This window comes from Myxocyprinus asiaticus, chromosome 15 (assembly GCF_019703515.2).
Source record: "Myxocyprinus asiaticus isolate MX2 ecotype Aquarium Trade chromosome 15, UBuf_Myxa_2, whole genome shotgun sequence".
Classification (NCBI taxonomy): Eukaryota; Metazoa; Chordata; class Actinopteri; order Cypriniformes; family Catostomidae; genus Myxocyprinus; species Myxocyprinus asiaticus.
This window is the reverse complement of record NC_059358.1, coordinates 10,941,753-10,961,524: the sequence shown is the minus strand read 5'-3', so window position 1 is coordinate 10,961,524 and position 19,772 is coordinate 10,941,753. Positions and strand designations below refer to the sequence as shown.

Sequence of the window (19,772 nt, the reverse complement as noted above, 5' to 3'; positions counted from 1 at the left end):
ATTTTCATTGGCTTTTTATCAAAGACCAGAGGTGTTTCGGGCTCCCAAGGGTGACCCCTAGTGTCACTACATCGACACAACATTGAGTGAGTTTCAAAAGAGTAGCTACAAGATGTTAACATGATTCGTGTTAACATGATAAGATTAGTAAGCGATTTTCTAACACTAAAATCATGTTAACATGCATAATGTTTATGCGTGTTAACAATGTAGCTATACTTTTGAAACTATGTGTATTTTAACGTTTATGGACTGGACCTTTCACTTTCATTCTAAGTGCCTTACTGTAACAGCTTTTTATTATAGACCAGGAACAAGTCAGTTATATCTATGGTAATCAATATTATGCATCAAATTAGATTAATTAAGCTTCACTTACATTGAATTAGGAATATACCTTTATATATATTAGGTAATTGCAGTCATATATAGTTGTGGCATGAATATACTGTATAGTTGCATGGCACATAAAGACACAAGGCATTTAAGGTGACTCCATCACCAATATAAACTCAGCTTGTTGGAGGTACACAAAGTTTCAAGGAAATAAATGGAGTTAAAAATGAAACACAAAAACAAGTGTTCCCTGGAAGTAAATTATATGTGGAATCTACAGTAGCACTCTTTCAATAATTGGCTCTCTTGTTTTGTCAGTGAGTCCTCTGCTCTTTTTTATTCTCCAAAAATGGTTCAGCTGTGAGGGAAGCTTCAGTATTTTAAAACAGCTTGTTTGAGGTGTATGTATTTGTCAGCTACAAGGAAGACTGGGACTAGTTGTCACATGGGCTATATCTTAGTAATTACAGTATAAGGTTTTGAGTCAAAAGCCAAATTACACAAATGTTTGTTTTCTCTGGCAACAGAAAAGCCACAGAACAACGGGAATAAGCCACAAAACAGCAAAATCTAGCCGCAAATGTATTTACCACGTTTGATGTAAACATTGCCACAGACACACTAAGCTCTACTTTAACAACCTGTCTAGACAACGTCTGTCCTATCGCCTCTAGGCCAGCACGTGCTACACCAACCAGCCCCTGGTTGTCTGACATCCTTCGTGAACATCGGACTGACCTCAGGGCAGCTGAGAGGAGATGGCGGAAATCTAAAGATCCAGCAGATCTAGGTAAATATCAGTCTCTGCTTGCAACTTTTTCAGATAACGTTAAATCTGCAAAAACCTCCTACTACCAGAACAAGATCAACAGCACCACAGACACTCGCAGCTTGTTTAGAACATTCAACACGCTTCTCTGCCCTCCCCCTCCACCACATGACGTATCACTGACAGCAGATGTCTTCGCCAAATTTTTTACTAATAAGGTTACAACCATCAGCAATACATTCTTAGCACCACACCCTGTCAAACACCTGTCTCCTGTATGCAACCCCTCTGTCTCTATGTTCTCTCCTCTAACTGACACTGAGGTCTCTAAACTCCTCCTCTCCAACCACCCCACCACCTGTTCCCTTGACCCCATTCCTTCTCACCTTCTCCAGGCCATTTCTCCGTCCATCCTACCTGCACTCACACACATAATTAACACATCTCTACTTACAGGCACTTTTCCCACTACATTTAAGCAGGCTCGAGTAACCCCGCTGCTGAAGAAACCCGCACTTAACCCCACACAAATAGAACACTACAGACCAGTCTCTCTCATCCCATTCATGGAAAAAACACTTGAAAGGGCAGTTTTCAATCAAATCTCTGCCTGTCTCTCACAGAACAAGCTGCTGGATGACAATCAGTCAGGCTTCAAAAGTGGACACTCCACAGAGACTGCCCTGCTGTCTGTCACTGATTCGCTGAGACAGGCGAAAGCTGAATCCAGATCATCCATCCTGATTCTGCTGGACCTTTCTGCAGCCTTTGACACAGTCAACCATCAGATCTAACTCTCTACCCTCTCCTCGCTGGGCATCACAGGAACTGTGCTTGACTGGTTTAACTCCTATCTCTCAGGTAGGTCCTTCAAGGTAGCCTGGAGAGGTGAGGTATCCAAGCCACATCAGCTACTTACTGGGGTACCTCAGCGATCAGTGCTTGGGCCACTTCTTTTCTCTATATACACAACATCACTGGGACCCATCATTCAGGCACATGGTTTCTCTTACCACTGCTACGCTGATGACACGCAACTCTACTTGTCTTTCCAGCCCAATGACACCACAGTGACTGCTCGAATTTCTGCCTGCCTGGTGGACATCTCGGCCTGGATGAAGGAACACCACCTGCAACTCAACCCAGCCAAGACTGAACTCCTTGTCTTTCCAGCTAACCCTGCTGTTGAACACAACATCACTGTGCAGCTGGGTGCAACTACAGTAACGCCTTCCAAATCGGTCAGAAATCTAAGGGTAACCATCGACAACAGACTAAATTTCACAGACCACATCTCAAAGACCACAAGATCATTTAGATTTACACTCTATAATATCAGGAAGATAAGACCCTTCCTCTCTGAACATGCCACACAACTGCTTGTCCAGTCACTTGTCATACCTAGACTGGACTACTGTAACGCTCTCATTGCAGGCCTCCCTGCATGTGCAAATAGACCCCTGCAAATGATCCAGAATGCAGCAGCACGTCTGGTCTTTAATGAACCAAAGAGAGCACATGTTACACCACTCCTTGTCTCACTCTACTAGCTGCCGGTTGATGCACGTATCAAATTCAAGGCTCTGATGCTGGCATATAGAACAGTCACTGGGTCTGCTCCAGCATACCTAAAATCATTTATGCAGAGCTACGCGCCCACTAGAAGCCTGCGGTCAGCTAAGGAACATTGCCTTGTTGTACCAACACAAAGAGGCACCAAAACACTTTCCCGGACATTCAGCTTCATCATACCATGTTGGTGGAACGACCTTCCCAACTCCATCCGTGAAGCTGACTAACTCTCTCAATCCTGTTGCACTTTATTCTGTTTTGAATACTATTCTGATGCTAGTGAAACTTTGTAACACGGCACTTATCATACCACTGTCTCCTTAAGAAGATTCGCTTATGTTTTCCTCTTTTGTAAGTCGCTTTGGATAAAAGCGTCTGCCAAATGAATAAATGTAAATGTAAATGTATCAAACACAGCTGAAAGCTATTTGGTTCGTTAAATGAAGCTTAACATTGTCTTTGTGTTTGTTTTTGAGTTGCCACAGTAAGCAATAGACTGGCATGTCTTAACGTCAATATTAGGTCAAAAATGGCAAAAAAGAAACAGCTTTCACTAGAAACTCATCAGTCAATCATTGTTATGAGGAATGAAATCTATACAATGCTTGAAATTGCTAAAAAACCGAAGACTTCATACAAAGGTGTACACTACAGTCTTCAAAGACAAAGGACAACTGGCTCTAACAAGGACAGAAAGAGATGTGGAAGGCCAGATGTACAACTAAACAAGAGGATAAGTACATCAGAGTCTCTAGTTTGAGAAATAGATGCCTCAAATGTCCTCAGTGGACAGCATCATTGAATTCTACCCACTCAGCACCAGTTTCATGTACAACAGTAAAGAGAAGACTCAGGGGTGCAGGCCTTGTGGGAAGAATTGGAAAGAAAAAGCCACTTTTGAAACAGAAAAACAAAAAGAAAAGGTTAGAGTGGGCAAAGAAACACAGACATTGGACAACAGATAATTGGAAAAGAGTGTTATGGATCTTAACCCCATTGAGCTTTTTTGGGATCAGCTAGACTGTAAGGTGTGTGAGAAGTGCCCGACAAGACAGCCACATCTATGGAAAGTGCTACAGGAACTGTGGGGTGAAATGTCACCCGAGTATCTGGACAAACTAACAGATAGAATGCCAAGGATCTGCAAAGCTGTCATTGCTGCACGTGGAGGATTTTTTGATGAGAACACTTTGAAGTAATTTAAGAAGATCTGAATTTTTTACACATTGTGATCAGTTGAATGCCACTTTGGTGAATAGAAGTACCAATTTCTTTCCATAAGAGCAAAATGTGTACATTATTCCAAACTTTTGGCCACCAGTGTATATATATATATAATATTCACTCATTTCAAATCAGATGATTGCAACACGCGCCAAAAAAGTTAAGACAGGCAATTTAGGACTAATATCAATCTAGAAGTGTGAAAATAAAATTTACAAATCACTCCTTTTTGTTTTTATGAGCATTTACCATATACTGTCCCAACATTTTCAGAATTGGAGTTGTAAATTGATTTGAAATCTTTGGAAATGTTGATGAAGTTATGTGAAGTAAGAGTTCTGGTAGAAACCCAACCAGGTACTCATTGTTCAGAGCACTTCAGGCAGTGCTCAATGTGGGCTGATACGCTCCGGTACACTGTACCAGCAATGATGCGAAAATATACGGTATTCAAGAAGTGGCATCCAACAATCTGGTCTCTTAGTAATAATTTTTAATTCCCCGCTAACCTTAGATAACACTTTTCAGATCATTCTCTGCAATTCTGAAACACCCTACAGTATTTTGTGAGCCCTCCTAAATGTATTCTCTATGCAGTTGATTCCTTGACTTCATTGTCTACAACCAGTGGATAAACTAAACTTTCTCATGGGCCCTTTATCATAGCAATAATAACTGCATCCCTTGTTCACCCAAACCTTTCTATGAAAAAAATGTCTCTTCTTCTTGTATGATATCAAGAATGTTCCAATAAATTAATCTGACAAAGAAGATGGCCATTTCTTGGTACACCTAAAGCCTGGATCATCAGGTGAGATTGGACCTGTAGTCCAATGGTCTAATTACACTCCTATCATCTGGAAAAAGATTGAGGATCTTGCAGACCAAAATGGACTAAGGAACCGTTTATTACTGCAATCTGTCAGACCACTTAACTGCTCCTTTTGGCAGCTTGCGCATGCTGTCTGAACCAACTGTTCTGTAGAATCTCCCAACCCATGTGCTCATGCTTTTCAAACCTCTGACTCAATTTTTCAACTAAACCTCCTAGACTTTACCATCAGCTGCAACAACACTGCACTGCCCTTTTTCTGCTCTGTTAATCTTTTATTTGTTGTTTACTGTGGCATATTGATGGTAGCTGCACATTACTCTCAGCACCATGGTCATCGCTGTTATGTTACATCATGATACTGTGAAGAAGGATGACTCAGCTTGACTTGTAAGCAGATGGCCAAAACAGCAAGTAAATTTAATGCACTGCGCACAATAACTTAAGTAATTGGTCTTATAAAGGTCATATGTTGTCATAACTGGAACTGACATATTCTAAAGCACAGCAATTAAGCATAAAGCTGTCTGAATGACCTCGTTAGGATGAAGATCATTGTGTCAGAAAAAGGTGCTAAAATAGGTAAATTATCAATCTGAGGAAAACACAAACTGTTGCATGTGTCTTTCTTTCAAGTTCTTTGTTTTTAATGATGTCTCTCTAATGATGCCAGTTCTACCTAAATACTGCGACACGTCTCTGCTCAGCAAAAACTAAACAGTAATTACTTTAAAATTGCAAAGTAGAACAAGCTCCTCTCACAATAACTGAATTAATTATCTTTCCTACAGCATTATAAATATGCCCAATTTAGCCTATAATTATGTTTCTGTTTCTACAGGTGTCTCAGATACTTCAAAGGAATCTCTGTAAAACACAGCGATTGTGTGTCTTTTCACATCAAGGGCACTTGATGGCAAGGAAATGGCATTTTCAAGTGGGCCATGTCCCACTTCTTAATTGCTTTCAAACTAATGCTATTTACTTGTTCAATAAATCCTTTATGTATGACAGCTGTAGTTTCCTTGGCAACACTTATACTGTCTCCACTGAAGAAGAATTATTCTTCTTGCTTTATAAACCGCCACAACCGTAAGATAGTGAGAGTGCACTGCACGTGAATGTCAACAAGATGTTTAAGATGTAACCAGTATACGTGTGTTTAATGATTCTTTTTTTGCATCCTGTCTCTATCTGTGTACAATACAGTGGATAAGGATGACATTATGCTGTTTTTATTTACAGACATATTTACAATATATACACCTATTCAGCAAGGGTACTGACTTGGCAATTATAAAAGGATTTATAAAGATAAAGAGGTTTTGTAAACATGACTGAAATAACAGTTAATAATCATTTACACAACATTGGATACAGTTAATGGGGAAGAATCATTTCTTGAAGATACCAGCTATTCAGCTCTCTGTGTTAGTAGTGTATATAAACATGAATATCCCTAGTAACACTGTGTGGTCATAAGAGGGCACCTATTAATGTTGTAACCACTAATTAGAAGTTATCTTGAAGCTTCTGGATAGAGACCAAAATCATTCCACCCACCACCTTGAGACAATATTTCCCTCAATGTGCCTCTGCCTGAAACACACAATTATTCAAGTCACATACATCAGACTTTTGACCTTATGCTTACCATAAAAGTCATCTTTCAGCAATTAGTCCTTGACCCTTTTTGTGGACTTCACTTTGGCTTTCAACACCATCATCCCTGCTCTCCTATAGAATAAATTAACCCAGCTCTCTGTTCCCATGTCTATCTGTCAGTGGATCACCAGTTTTCTGAAGGACAGACAGCAGCTAGAGAGACTGGGGAAATTCACTTCCAGCACATGCATGATCTACACTGGTGCCCCCCCAGGGATGTGTGCTCTCCCCACTACTCTTCTCCCTGTACTGTATACCAACGACTGCACCACTACGGACCCCTCTGTCAAGCTCCTGAAATTTGAGATGACACTACTGTTATCGGCCTCATCCAAGATGATGATGAGTCTGTATATAGAAGGGAGGTTGAACGGCTGACACTGATGCAGTCATAACAACCTGGAGCTCAACATGCTCAAAACAGTGGAGATGATTGTGGACTTTAAGAGGAACACCCCAATACTGACCCCACTTACCATTCTAAACAGCACTGTGGCAGCAGTGGAGTCATTCAGGTTCCTGGGCACTACCATCTCACAGGACCTGAAGTGGGAGACCCACATTGACTCCATTGTGAAAAAGGCCCAGCAGAGGTTGTACTTCCTTCACCAGTTGAGGAAGTTCAACCTGCCACAGGCACCACTAATCCAGTTCGACTCAGCAGTCACTGAGTCTGTTCTCTGCACTTCAATAACTGTCTGGTTTGGCTCAGCTACGAAATCGGACATCAGAAGACTACAAAGGACAGTTCGGACTGCTGAGCGGATTATTGGTTGCCCCTTGCACTCCCTTCAAGAACTGTACACTTCCAGATTGAGGAAAGGGGCTGGTAAAATCACTCTGGGCCCCACTCACCCAGCCCACTACTTTTTTGAACGGTTGCCTTCTGGCCGACGCTACAGAGCACTGAGCACCAGAACCATCAGGCTATCCATCTCATGAACAGTTAAAATTATACTATAATTACGTGCAATACACAGCCCAGTCAGTTATATTATTTAATATATCCTACCTCTTCTGCATTACATTCCCTTGCACTGTAAATAACAGATTTGTATTTGTACATACTATATGTATTTTTTTGTCTTATTGCGTATTTCTATATATACTTATATTTCTATTCACTTTTTATTTTTATTTAAAATATACATATATGTATACATAACTTTTGTTGTATTGTTTGTGCACTGAAAGCTTCTGTCACCAAGAAAAATTCCTTGTATGTGGAAGCATACTTGGCAATAAAGCTCATTCAGATTCTGATTTTGATGTTAACATGAATTTGGTGAAACTGACAAGTGTTGCAAAACCCAGGTCAACATATCATGCTGCCAGTTTGATTTGAATCTTTAAATGGGGATTCACCATTTCACCCTGTGTGGTGCAGACATAAGCCCAAAGTTTACTTCGATTTTGACGCTAACGCTCAGCGCCTGCGGCGAACGCAAGCCTGTCACGCCGGGTTCACACATCCACCGTGAGCGGGGTGTGAGCAAGGCGTGAGTGGCGTGTTTTCGTTTAGCCGTCCATATTAACAGATTGCACCGCTAACACAGCGAGCGTGATTCGCGAGGTGACGTGTTCCAGATGCGGCAGTGAGCAGATAGTTTTGCCGTTGAGCCTATTTTTGCCAAAGTTGTCGACCTTATTAAAGAAAAAACTTGGCCTAGGACCCCATAGATAACTTTATTTTCTGCGCAGAGGTGCTGCTGTTTCTCACGGAAGAGACGTGGCCAATGTGAATGTCCAGCGTGACCGCCCCGCTCATGCACCGCTCACCAAGGGTGTGTGAACCCAGCATTGAAGTATACTTAATTTTACGGTGCAGCAGTTGGTGCATGCACGCTACGACTGTACGAGATGTACGATGAATACAACTGTATTTAAAGATATCTTTATGGTCCTTCAGACTCAAGTTATACAAATGCAGGTGTCTCCAGACTTCCTCACACGCACGCTCTTGACGTGCATATCCACTGTTGTCATTTTTACTTTTGTCTCCTTTTGTTTACTGGTGATTACTTCTAGTGCATCTTCATGACAACAATGGCTCAAATGTGAGTGTTGCCACCTTTTGGACCCACTAATTAGTGCAAATAATTCCAGGTGCATGCGCAGTCTGTGCGTTCAAAGACATGCGGTTACGCCAGGTTCACACATCCTCTGTAAGCGGGGCATTTCCGTTTCACCGCCGATAATAACAGATTACACTGTTCACACTGCTAGTGTGAGTCATGAGGTGATGCGTCCCAGACGGGGCAGTGAGTGGATAGTTTTGGTGTTGAGCCTATTTTTGCCGCACGGCTCACGCTGAGGAAATGATTCTTCCCCATTAAATGCATCCAGTGTTGTGTAAATGATTATTAACTGTTCTTGTAAACTCAATAAAATGACTTAAGGAAAGAATTAATAAACTGCCGGACCTTTTGCCATTCTGTGTATAGGTGTATAATATAGACACAACATTAACCAATCACAACCAAGTGTGCTTATAAAGATGAAGTACATGTGACTGCCTGCTGTTGTCACTGAAGCAGCAATAACCTCAGCTTATTATGACATTATTAAAGAAAAAAATTGCCATAGGACCCAATAGATAACTTTATTTTCAGCGCAGAGGCGCTGCTGTTTCTCACAGAAGAAACATGGCCAATGTGAACGTCCAACGCGACCTCCCCACTCACGCCACACTCACGGAGGATGTGTGAACCCGCGCGCACTCTGAGTTCACATCCGAAGTTTGACCGAAGTATACTTTGGGCTATAATCTTAAAGGAATATTCTGGGCTCAATACAAGTTAAGCTCAATCGATAGCACGATCATGATTTCAAGCTTGATTATACTTCCTAGTGCTTGATGCATGCGCAGAGCACTAGATGGTGCTATAGGAAGTGTAATCCAGCTTGAAATCATGATCACCAAGAAGACTGCTGTCAAGATTTAGAGTAAAAAAGGAGTTACATTTTGGTCTTTTCTCACCCAAAACCTATTGGACCACTTCAGATTACATTGATTAACCCACTGGAATCTTATGGAGTACTTTTATGAAGCCTTTATCTGCCTTTTTGAGTTTCAAAAAGGCCACCATTCACTTGCATTGTATGGAACTACAGAGCTGAAATATTCTTCATTTTTGGGTGAACTAACGCTTTAAGCTAAATGTTTCATTGTCATTCCCATATTAAATTGTAATGTACAAATATATGTCTACACACATCAATAATTAATATTTTAATGGCTTTGCAATGTAAGAACCATAAAGTATGTAAATACATTAATATGGTCTATACAAATGTCACTATAGACCAGGCCTAAAAATGCAACTATTAATTTTATACAATATTTAACAGGGGGACAATCTGTCTCTTTATCCATAAGGGGGTCCTTGGCCTGAAAACTGTTAAAGACGCCTGATCTGTTTTTTCAGTTGAAAGTGGAACACAGCACCTATTAAAGTTATGTTAAGCTATAGGGAGTTATGTAAATATCTGCACCATATACACAGATGCCAGGTCCAGATTTGTACAAAAATAAATTCATTATTCATTCATCAACAGCATGTTCTAAATTCAAAGTGCAGGGAGGTAAAGATCGGAAAAGTAATCTATATAGTGCATAATTGTGTAGCCAGAGTCGTGATGCATAACACGAGGCCAATAAAACACCTCACTCACCTTCAATCTTTTAGACTTCTGTAACTTCTTTTTCTCTTACACAACCCATGTTCCACTGATAGGATGGTACTCGACAAGCCACAGGTGTGGAGCTTTTTTCATCTGTTCCTTTTGCTGAATAATTGTTTTCCTTTGTCTAAATAAAACTGCACTGCGGAACCCTGCCATGTTGTAACACAGTCAATCACATTTACTTGAGAAAAAGCAATTTCCACACTATTATCCACAGGTTTCAATGGTTTCCGCTCTACCTGGCACTTAATTGCTTTAAAATTGTGTTTGTTCATTCAAAATATGCCAATTTTGTTTGGTTAGAAGAAGAAAATTCACAAGGATTACTGTGGTGGATGGTGAATAAGAGGACACAGTATATAGGATCATTGTTTTTTGCATATTACATAACATGTACAGTATATGCACAATGTATAACATATATGAGCTGTGCAAATAGAATTCAAAACATATTTAAAGCTGAACATATAGATTGTTATTTAACACATAAGCATTTGGCGAACGCTTTAAAGCCTTTAGCACTAAGCAAAGCGATATTCCATAAGTCATTATTGCAAAGTCTGTGGACATGGCCATGAAGTTTTGGTATATTCATGCAAGCTTGCACAAAGTCTAGGTACAATTGGGTTTGGTGAAATCACACGCACAACGCACTAATGGGCTGGGTCAAGTCAAGTGCAGTTTAATTTGGAGGTTCTTCTCCGTTTATTGCACCAATTGCATTCTATTACAATAGTCCATTCGCTCAAGCACCAGCGATTTAAACAGAGACAGCATATTCAGAAGAAGTTGGTAGTGTAAATGGACTGTATGCAATGAATTAGTACAATAGAAATATGGACATGCTCCTTTTTTATGATTGGAACATTTTATTCTTGTCAGGATTTGGATGTACGCTCCGTTAAGTTAAAGGGAATAAGTATTATTAATAATTTTCATCTACTGAGACACAAATCATGGCTAGTATTAATAGTGATTGTATTGACATGCACTTCACTTCTACCGGTCGATTTTGAACAATTAAATTCATTTATTGAAACGCAAAAAAATTAAACCAAAAATATTTCTAAATTCAAATTACACTTCAAACGAAATTAAAATCTAATCAAAATAATGAAATGGTCAAAAAAATCATATAAAAAATTGTATCCTCTCCAACTTCTTTCACCGGCCCCTTTTGCAGTGACCTCAAAATCACTCCATGACAACAGGTGGAAAATTACCAATACAAATTAGGTCATAAATACAAAAGGTTCTTATAAAGATAATAATAATAATTGTAAAATAAACCATGACCTACAGATAGTTTAACACAAATCTCATACATTTTTGTTTCAAAAAAATGCTGCAACTCTGTTTGTCAGGGACATTATTTGATGTTCCACTATATTTATAAGAGTTTGGACATGAAATCTATTACCACCTGCTGGAGGATTCTTCAAACTGCAAAAACTGAATTTGGACTTGGAAAACAGACCTGCTTTTGAGATGTCTTAGCACAATGACCTATTTTTTTTTTAGGAAAATAGCTAATTGCACTTTGCGACAATTCATTAACATACAATACAACCACAGTTTGTACGAATACACCCACAGTTTGCACGCATACACCCACAGATAGCGCAAATACTCTGACTCACGGCCACTTGCGCTGGCACAAAAATTGCACTTAGAATAAGTGCTCTCACGAAAATTGAATAAGACGTAGCACACGGTCATTGCATGTAGTGCTGCACTTTGCGCACTCACAAAATAAAGCCCTGTAAGTTTCGGAACTCAAAACTTCCTTCTCTCTGCAAAAAGAGCATTTGTTGAAACCAAGCTGCCAAAACGACTCATTCTCTACTTCCTCTCTACTAGCCCACCTAGTAGCAGTTGGATGGCAAGTAGAGAGAGCAGGTCAGTCAAGAGCAAAGAGCCAATCATACCAGTGGGCGTTTACTTGTCAAGTCTTATAGGAGAAACAGCACCAAACCAAGCATTTCCAACAGTCAGAATGAGGGTGGAAAATTATCATGTTACACAAATATATTACTTTTTATATAAGTGAACCACAAAGAACATTTTAAAATGATAAATAAAAAAAAAGGCATGTCTTGACTCCTTTCATCTGAAGCAACTCCAAGTGACATTTGATCAGAACATGGGTTTCCTGGGAATCGAACCCTTGACCTTAGCATTGCTAGCACCATCACCATTACTAATGCTCACACTTAGGGTCACTCCCTGTCTACACAGTGACTTTAGACTGTCTACACTGAACGCATCGACACAAACACAAATGTTATTGTTATTTGTGTTGTTGGCTGTAGTAGCACCAGAGCATGCAGTGCAAAATGGAACGGGACACCCGTTTTCTGCAACGGATGCTTCCAGTGTAGACAGAATGATTGATTATAATGGGTTCTAATGGTTTTGACGTGGTTATTGGTTTTGGTCTCATGTCTGATGTAGACAAGTCATCAGTATTTTTCTTTTCTTAAAGGGGTTTGTTTTCCCCCTTTTTTATTTTAACTTGTCCCACACTGTTTTTGTCACAGATATGAATCATACACCAAATTGTGCAGCTATTACTTTAAGTGATCAGACTAACTAATTTTCACCTGGCAGACAATAAAATGGAAGAGAAATCCCATAGACTTACATTATAGGAGAGAACTGAGCCATAGGCCTACATAGAAACCAAAATATCACAAACTTGTGTCAGGAGTGGGCTCTTTTAACTTGGGCTAGTATGCAAGCTTCCATAACACCCTAGCAACCATCTAGTAACTCCCTAGCAACCACTTAAAACACCCTAGCAACTGCTAAGCAATGCCCTGGCCACCACCCACAACACTCTAGCATTGTTTTACACATTTTAGACATACATCTAATTTAAAATGTCCTCATATCTTAGAGCAGATAAATGTAATTTGCACATCCAATTAACACTTTCGCCAACCTTATTTCCCTTAGCTAACCAGTGTCCCACTCGTACAATGGCTGAAGTGACAAGCTTGTGCATTGTTAACACATGCTGCCTTAAATGTGCAGTTTTAACAGCACCATGAACTATAGAGATAAAAAACAGTATCAAAACATCTCACAAATGCACACGACAATCCAGAAATACATGCAACAGATCCATACACGTACACGACAATCCACAAATGCATTCAACAGATCCACACACACGCACAAGGCAATCCACAAATGCACGAGACTGGTCCACACACACAGCAATCCACAAATACAAGCAACAGATCCACGCATCAGCTCAATCCACAAATGCACACAACAAATCCACACACACACAAGGCAATCCACAAATACACGCAACTGGTCCACACACACACACAGCAATCCACAAATACAAGCAACAGATCCACGCATCTGCTCAATCCACAAATGCACGCAACAGGTCCACACATCGGCTCAATTCACAAATGCATGCATCAGAATGCACAAATATAAGCTATATACAATGATGACCGCGGTAAAGTTAGTTTTACGTTCGACGTTAGTTAGATATTCGGTTTCTCTTAACCGCGCTCTCTTCAGTCGACAATCTTACAAAGATGTCATTAGCACACTTGGTTTAAAGGGAGTACAACTATACTATATGAGCATAAAAATTGGATGCAGAACAGTCAACGCTTGGTGTGGCTGCAAAATTATGCCTGAAATGCTCCGATGCAAATATAAGGGACCGTCTGAAAACTCCACCCACTACGCTAAAACATAGGAGATGTCCACTCATTCATTCAATTGACTGCAAGTTATACATGCAAAAAAAAAAAAAAAACGTACAATACATTTTGTATAATAACTTCCCAGAGGATAAATGGAATTACTACAGGTGAGATTATTACAGTATGATCAATTACATAAGTACAGTAATAGATTATTTTAGAAAAATATTCACAAAAATTCACTAAAATGATATTTTCTCATTCTAAAGGGTGTAGTAACTTCCCTGAGGATATTTGGAATTACTACAGGTGAGATTATTACAGTATCATCAATTATATAAGTACAGTAATCAATTATTTTAGAAAAATATTCACTAAAATTCACCAAAATGATATTTTCACATTCAGAATGTTGTAGTAACTTCCCAGAGGATAGATGGACTTACTACAGGTGAGATTATTACAGTATCATCAATTATATAAGTACAGTAATCAATTATTTTAGAAGCATATTCACTAAAATTCATCAAAATGATATTTTCTCATTCTAAAGGTTGTAGTAACTTCTCAGATGATAGATGGATTTACTACAGGTGAGATTATTACAGTATCATCAATTGCATATGTAATCAATTATTTTAGAAAAATATTCACTAAAATTCACCAAAATTATATTATAACATTCTAAAGGCTGTAGTAACTTCCTAGAGTATAGATGGACTTACTACAGGTGAGATTATTACAGTATGATCAATTACATAAGTACAGTAATCAATTATTTTAGAACAATATTCACTAAAATTCAAAAAATGATATTTTCTCATTCTAAAGGTTGTAGTAACTTCTCAGATGATAGATGGATTTACTACAGGTGAGATTATTACATTATCATCAATTACATGAGTACAGTAATCAATTATTTTTGAAAAATATTCACTAAAATTCACCAAAATGATATTTTCACATTCTAAAGGCTGTAGTAACTTCCCAAAGTATAGATGGATTTACTACAGGTGAGATTATTACAGTATGATCAATTATATAAGTACAGTATTCAATTATTTTAGAAAAAAAATCACTAAAATTCACCAAAATTAAATTTTAACATTCTAAAGGGTGTTGTAACTTCCTAGAGGATAGATGGATTTACTACAAGTGAGATTATTACAGTATGATCAATTACATAAGTACAGTATGCAATTATCTTAGAAAAATATTCACTAAAATGCACCAAAATTATATTTTAACATTCTAAAGGCTGTAGTAACTTCCCAGAGCATAGATGGACTTACTACAGGTGAGATTATTACAGTATAATCAATTACATGAGTACAGTAATTAATTATTTTAGAAAAATATTCACTAAAATTCACCAAAATGATATTTTCTCATTCTAAAGGTTGTAGTAACTTCCCAGAGGATGGGCAGACTTCATACAGGTGCGATTATTACAGTAATTATAACAATAATGAATTTTTAGAAAAAAATTAATAGTTGTGCTTTTCCACCTCCACCCACATAATTATTTTGCTAGTGCCTTCTTTTCCCCTATGAATTTATACTCTGCCTGTTATTTAGCTTTTTGCTAGATCATCATGTGTTAGATCATCTAATTTCTGCCTGTTCCTTGTGTGTCTCTAAATTAAGGCTTTTTTCATCTGGTTTTCTGCCTCCCTGCCTGTTCCGACCAATGCTACTTTACGTTTTTCTTGCCCTGATTTAATGAATTTGCCCTCTGATTGGACTTTCACTATAAATTCAGTTCTGTTCTCCCTGCTCTACCCATGAAAGGCTGGGCAGTGAGAGCCTAGAAAAGAAACATACAATGAAATTATTACTTCAAATGAAAGTAAACTTGATGCAAATGGTCCTGACTGAAACAACCATCGATTAAAACCATTGTATCCCATAAAATCTCCAATGTCACTCAAAGCCAATTAATTAGCAACAACTTATTCAGTTATTTACTGAAATAAAATGAAAAACACTGCAAATTGACTTGCCTGTCACATTCTTTAAAGAAGATCCCAAATTAATTTAAAATAGTCTTACAGAAGGAATAAAAATATAGAATAATAGCAATAAACTTTTTTGGTGGAAAATTTGTTATGAATTTGTTATAAATTTTGTTAATGGAAATATAGTGAATATACCTAAGTTTAGAAAACAATTGATGACAGCATTAACATAACTTTGGGATCATTATAAAAGAGTTTTTGAAAAAATAAATACCACAGATGTCCTACTTATTTGTTACTGGGAATTATCACAGTAATATTATTGTCATGTTTTAATGTGTTTTAAACATTTTCCACCATGTTTATTAGTCCTGTCTCTTCATTGGTCTATGTTTATGAGTCTTGTTATCAGTTCTGTTTTATCATTTGTTCTTGTTTCATTGCCTTGTTATCATGTTCATTAGTTTAGTCTCGTCATTGGTTGTCTCTGTCATGTGGTTACCCATGTTCATGTATTTAAGCCCTCATGTTTGCCATTGTCTTTTGTCAAGTATTGTTTTGGTGTAACGTTGTCAAGTCAAGTCATTTATGTTTGTTTCGTTTTGGATTTCACGTTGTTAATAAACATTGCACTTGGGTTCACTCTTCATTGTCATCATCTGTTCCTGTCTTCAGCCTGTCCCAACGTTACAGAATATTCGACCACAAAATGAACCCAGCAGTTCAGCTACTGCGTTTATGCCAGGGAAACCGTTCCATAGAGGAATATGTGGAAGACTTCTGTGCCCTGGCCTGCAAGGTGGATTTTAATGAGATCGCCCTCAAGGACATTTTTCGGGCAGGCTTGAATGAGCCTGTCTACTCCAAGTTGCCTGGCAGTCAGATAACTTTCAATCTGGCTCAATACATCGATTTTGCCCTGCAACTGAGCGGTTCATCTTTCACTGTAGGAGTGGCTGATGAGGAACAATAGGTTACTAGCATAACCCCGGTTCTCTGAAACATCGAGTGGAGAGATCCACCTATGGGAAGGGCATCCATACCTGGCCTCTGCAGAAGCATCCAACTGCACCAAGTCTGGCTAGACAGACAGAAGTGCGTGACCTATGCCCGGTAAGGACCCGCCCCCTTACCTAAGACCACATAAGGACCTGCACACTCTGCTGTTCCTCAGTAAGTATATTTGCTTCTCGTGCAGCAAGCGAAGAAAAGGATCTAACAGGGTAAGGGCTATGAAGAACCCACCCCCAAGACAGAATGAGCTACCGGAGTCCTGGTAACATCCAGCCGGTAGTAACGTTCAAAAGTATGGGGAGAAGCCCAGCTGGCAGCAGAACAGATGTCCTGCAAAGAAACTCCCCTAAACAGAGCCCAAGTGGCAGCCATGCCCCTCGTGGAGTGGGCTCTGAGGCCTTCTGGAGGCTGCACTCCCCAGGAAGGACTGTGTATTGTCGTAAAATATGCCCCGATAGGCGAAACAAAGAAATTTCCTGTGCGGTGGGTAAATGTTGATGTGGAAAAACATCTTTCAGATCGACTGATGTGAACCAGTCGTTCTGATGAATAGAGCGAGCGAGTGTGCCGTGTGTTAACATTCTGAAATTGTATTTCCTCAAATGTTTATTCAACTCTCTGAGATCCAGAATAGGACGGAGAGAGCCGTCTTTCTTTGGAACTAGGAAATAATGGGAGTAAAACCCCTGATTGCATTGATCTAGGGGTACTACATGAATCACCCCCTTCCCGAGGAGGGAGGAGATTTCCTCTTTCAGAATGTGAGTAGAGCTCTCCTCTGTGTGAGAGGAGATAACACCACCAAAAGGCGGGGGTTTCCTGGCAAACTGGAGTCTGTACCCGTTCATTATGTTTCGAATCACCCACTCGGGAGCCGACACAGCCTGCCAAGCTGTTGTGTGACTCGCAAGTGACCCCACATGAACCGGGGAAGCGCTCATAACTGCATTTATGCTCGATTTGCTCATTTGTGATGCAATGGTGCTATCTAGTGGACAACTTAGGGGCAACATGTGGGGTTGCAGAGAGATATTCTCTCTCTGTAACGAATTCATTTGATTCCTTTGATTTTTGTGTTTTTTTGTGTGTGTTGGGAAACACTGGGGCCGAGGCCTTTGTTGAATGGGTGAGAGAAATGTAATAGGGGTGGTGTGGTGACACTGTTTGTGTACTTTTTCTCACTGTAAACACCTCCAGCACGGGGAGGCTCCCCGACATGAGCTGGACGAGGGAACACACATTGTTCTGCACTGAACACACAGGGTGGGCACCCACTGGTGGGGAAAAACCTCCTTTTTTGAATGGGTTAACTAGAAGGGCAGGATAGGAGTCCGGGGGGCTGGAGACCCAAGAACATGGACTCAAAGCCCCCTGAGGCCGTGCATCAGACCGGCCGTTTATGTTTAGAGTCAGAAGGGGTAGAGTTGGGGGGTTTCTTGGCCGCAGCCGCGGCGAAAGACATTCTACCCCAGGGCTTAGCGGAGGGTGGGTTACTGCTGATGAGGTGGTTTGTTGCATGGCTTTGCCTTACCAGGGTGCTGGAAAGGATGCCCCATGGCAGGAGGGTTGGGTGGCCACACAGGGGAGGGGGGGGGGGGCGCCTGGCGTGGTGCCGCTTTCCTAGGAAGGCATAATTTAAGTGCTTCGTCCTCCTTTTTATTGTCGTCGCAACATTGTTGCATCAAGGCGACAGCAGGGCCAAAGAGAGCCTGGCCAGGCTCTACCAGGGCACCCACGATGTGTCGCTTCTCACTGTCAGGGAGGCCCGAAAGTTTAAGCCAGAGCGCACGTTCTCCGGCCAATGAGAGCCATGGAACGCCCGCAGGCTTGGACGGCCTGACAGCGTTACAGAGGACAAGGTCATTAACTGTGACAATCTCCTTCCACAGAGAGGGCGTGGGGGTCCCTTTCTCTAGTTGCTGCCCCATGTCAACCAGGAGTTCAGCCTGGTATGCAGAGAGGAGGGAGGAGACGTTGAGGGCCCTGACAGCCAAGGCTGGGGCTTTGTAAGAGGCCTGGTGGATGGAGGCAAAAAAGCAGTTCATTTTGTTGGGGAGAACAGGTTTGCGGGGGAAAGTAGGCCACCTTGAGAGGGATTAAGGTGTCTGGCGATAGAAGACTCGAAGGGCCGTCATATGCTTCACTTCGAGGCCCACGAGACCGTGTTTGAGGTCGAGCGGGTCTCCCCAACAATGCCTCATATGCTTAGCACATGCAGGGAGGACAGGGAGAAGTTGTTTTCTTTGGCCGGGAGGGGATCCCAGGAGTTTCCTGTTGTACACGTCCCTCTCTTGGTCAGTGGCACTTTGTAGGGCTGGCCATTTGATATTGAGGCGAGCGGTCGCTCGCTCACAAACTTTGATGAGGACGGACTGGGGTAAGGCCACGGGGGCGTTAGCCTGGGGAGTCATGGAAGACGGGATGGCCTCCTCATCCCCCGAACCCTCGAGAAGGACCGCATCGTCCTCGTCACCAGAACCAGCCAGCTCATTGGCGAACGAGGGATCCCCTGAGAAAATGTCCTCAGGGAACGCCGGGTTGCTTTGATCAGCCCAGCTGAGAGAGACCGTGCCCCGGGAGGCACCCAGGAGTGTGTCGTCGTCACCGCTTCCACCGTCAGAGTCGGAAAGTTCGGGGTCAGCGCACTGGGTAGTGGCAACCTTGAGCCTCCGGCGCAGGAGTTTTTTGGGCAGTGCCAGGCAATGGCTACAGTTTTCCAGGAATTCTAGAGCCTCCTCTGTGTGTTTGAGACCCATGCAAACGACACAGAAAGGATGAGGGTCTCTGGCGGCGATGAGGGTGGGCAGCCTGGCTGGTAGTTTGAGCGAGCGTGGGTGGCTTGCAGCAAACAGAAACAGCTAACCTGGCTGAAGCAAGACAGTCACGTCTGGCGGAGGCTGATCTGAACGATATGTCCTCCTGTAGACAAAATTGTGAAAGTCCAATTCCATCTGAGCTGAGAGAAACAGAGGTCATGAGAAGCGAATGTCAACAGAGGAACAGCAGCACTTGCAGGTCCTTATATGCTCTTAGGTAAGGGG

At 41.0% G+C, this 19,772-nt stretch overlaps 1 protein-coding gene across 3 annotated transcripts in view; it reads right to left on the bottom strand.

The window, feature by feature from the left end:
- Positions 1-19,772, bottom strand: part of LOC127453457 (T-cell differentiation antigen CD6-like) — a 61,943-nt gene that overhangs the window by 31,748 nt on the left and 10,423 nt on the right. The window contains exon 1 of one of the 3 annotated variants that reach the window (XM_051719820.1): positions 10,074-10,090. The exons of the other annotated variants lie outside the window; for them this stretch is intronic. The gene's annotated coding sequence lies outside the window, so the exon portion shown is untranslated. Of the gene's footprint in view, positions 1-10,073; positions 10,091-19,772 lie in introns of those variants that run through there. 3 annotated transcript variants of the gene reach the window in all.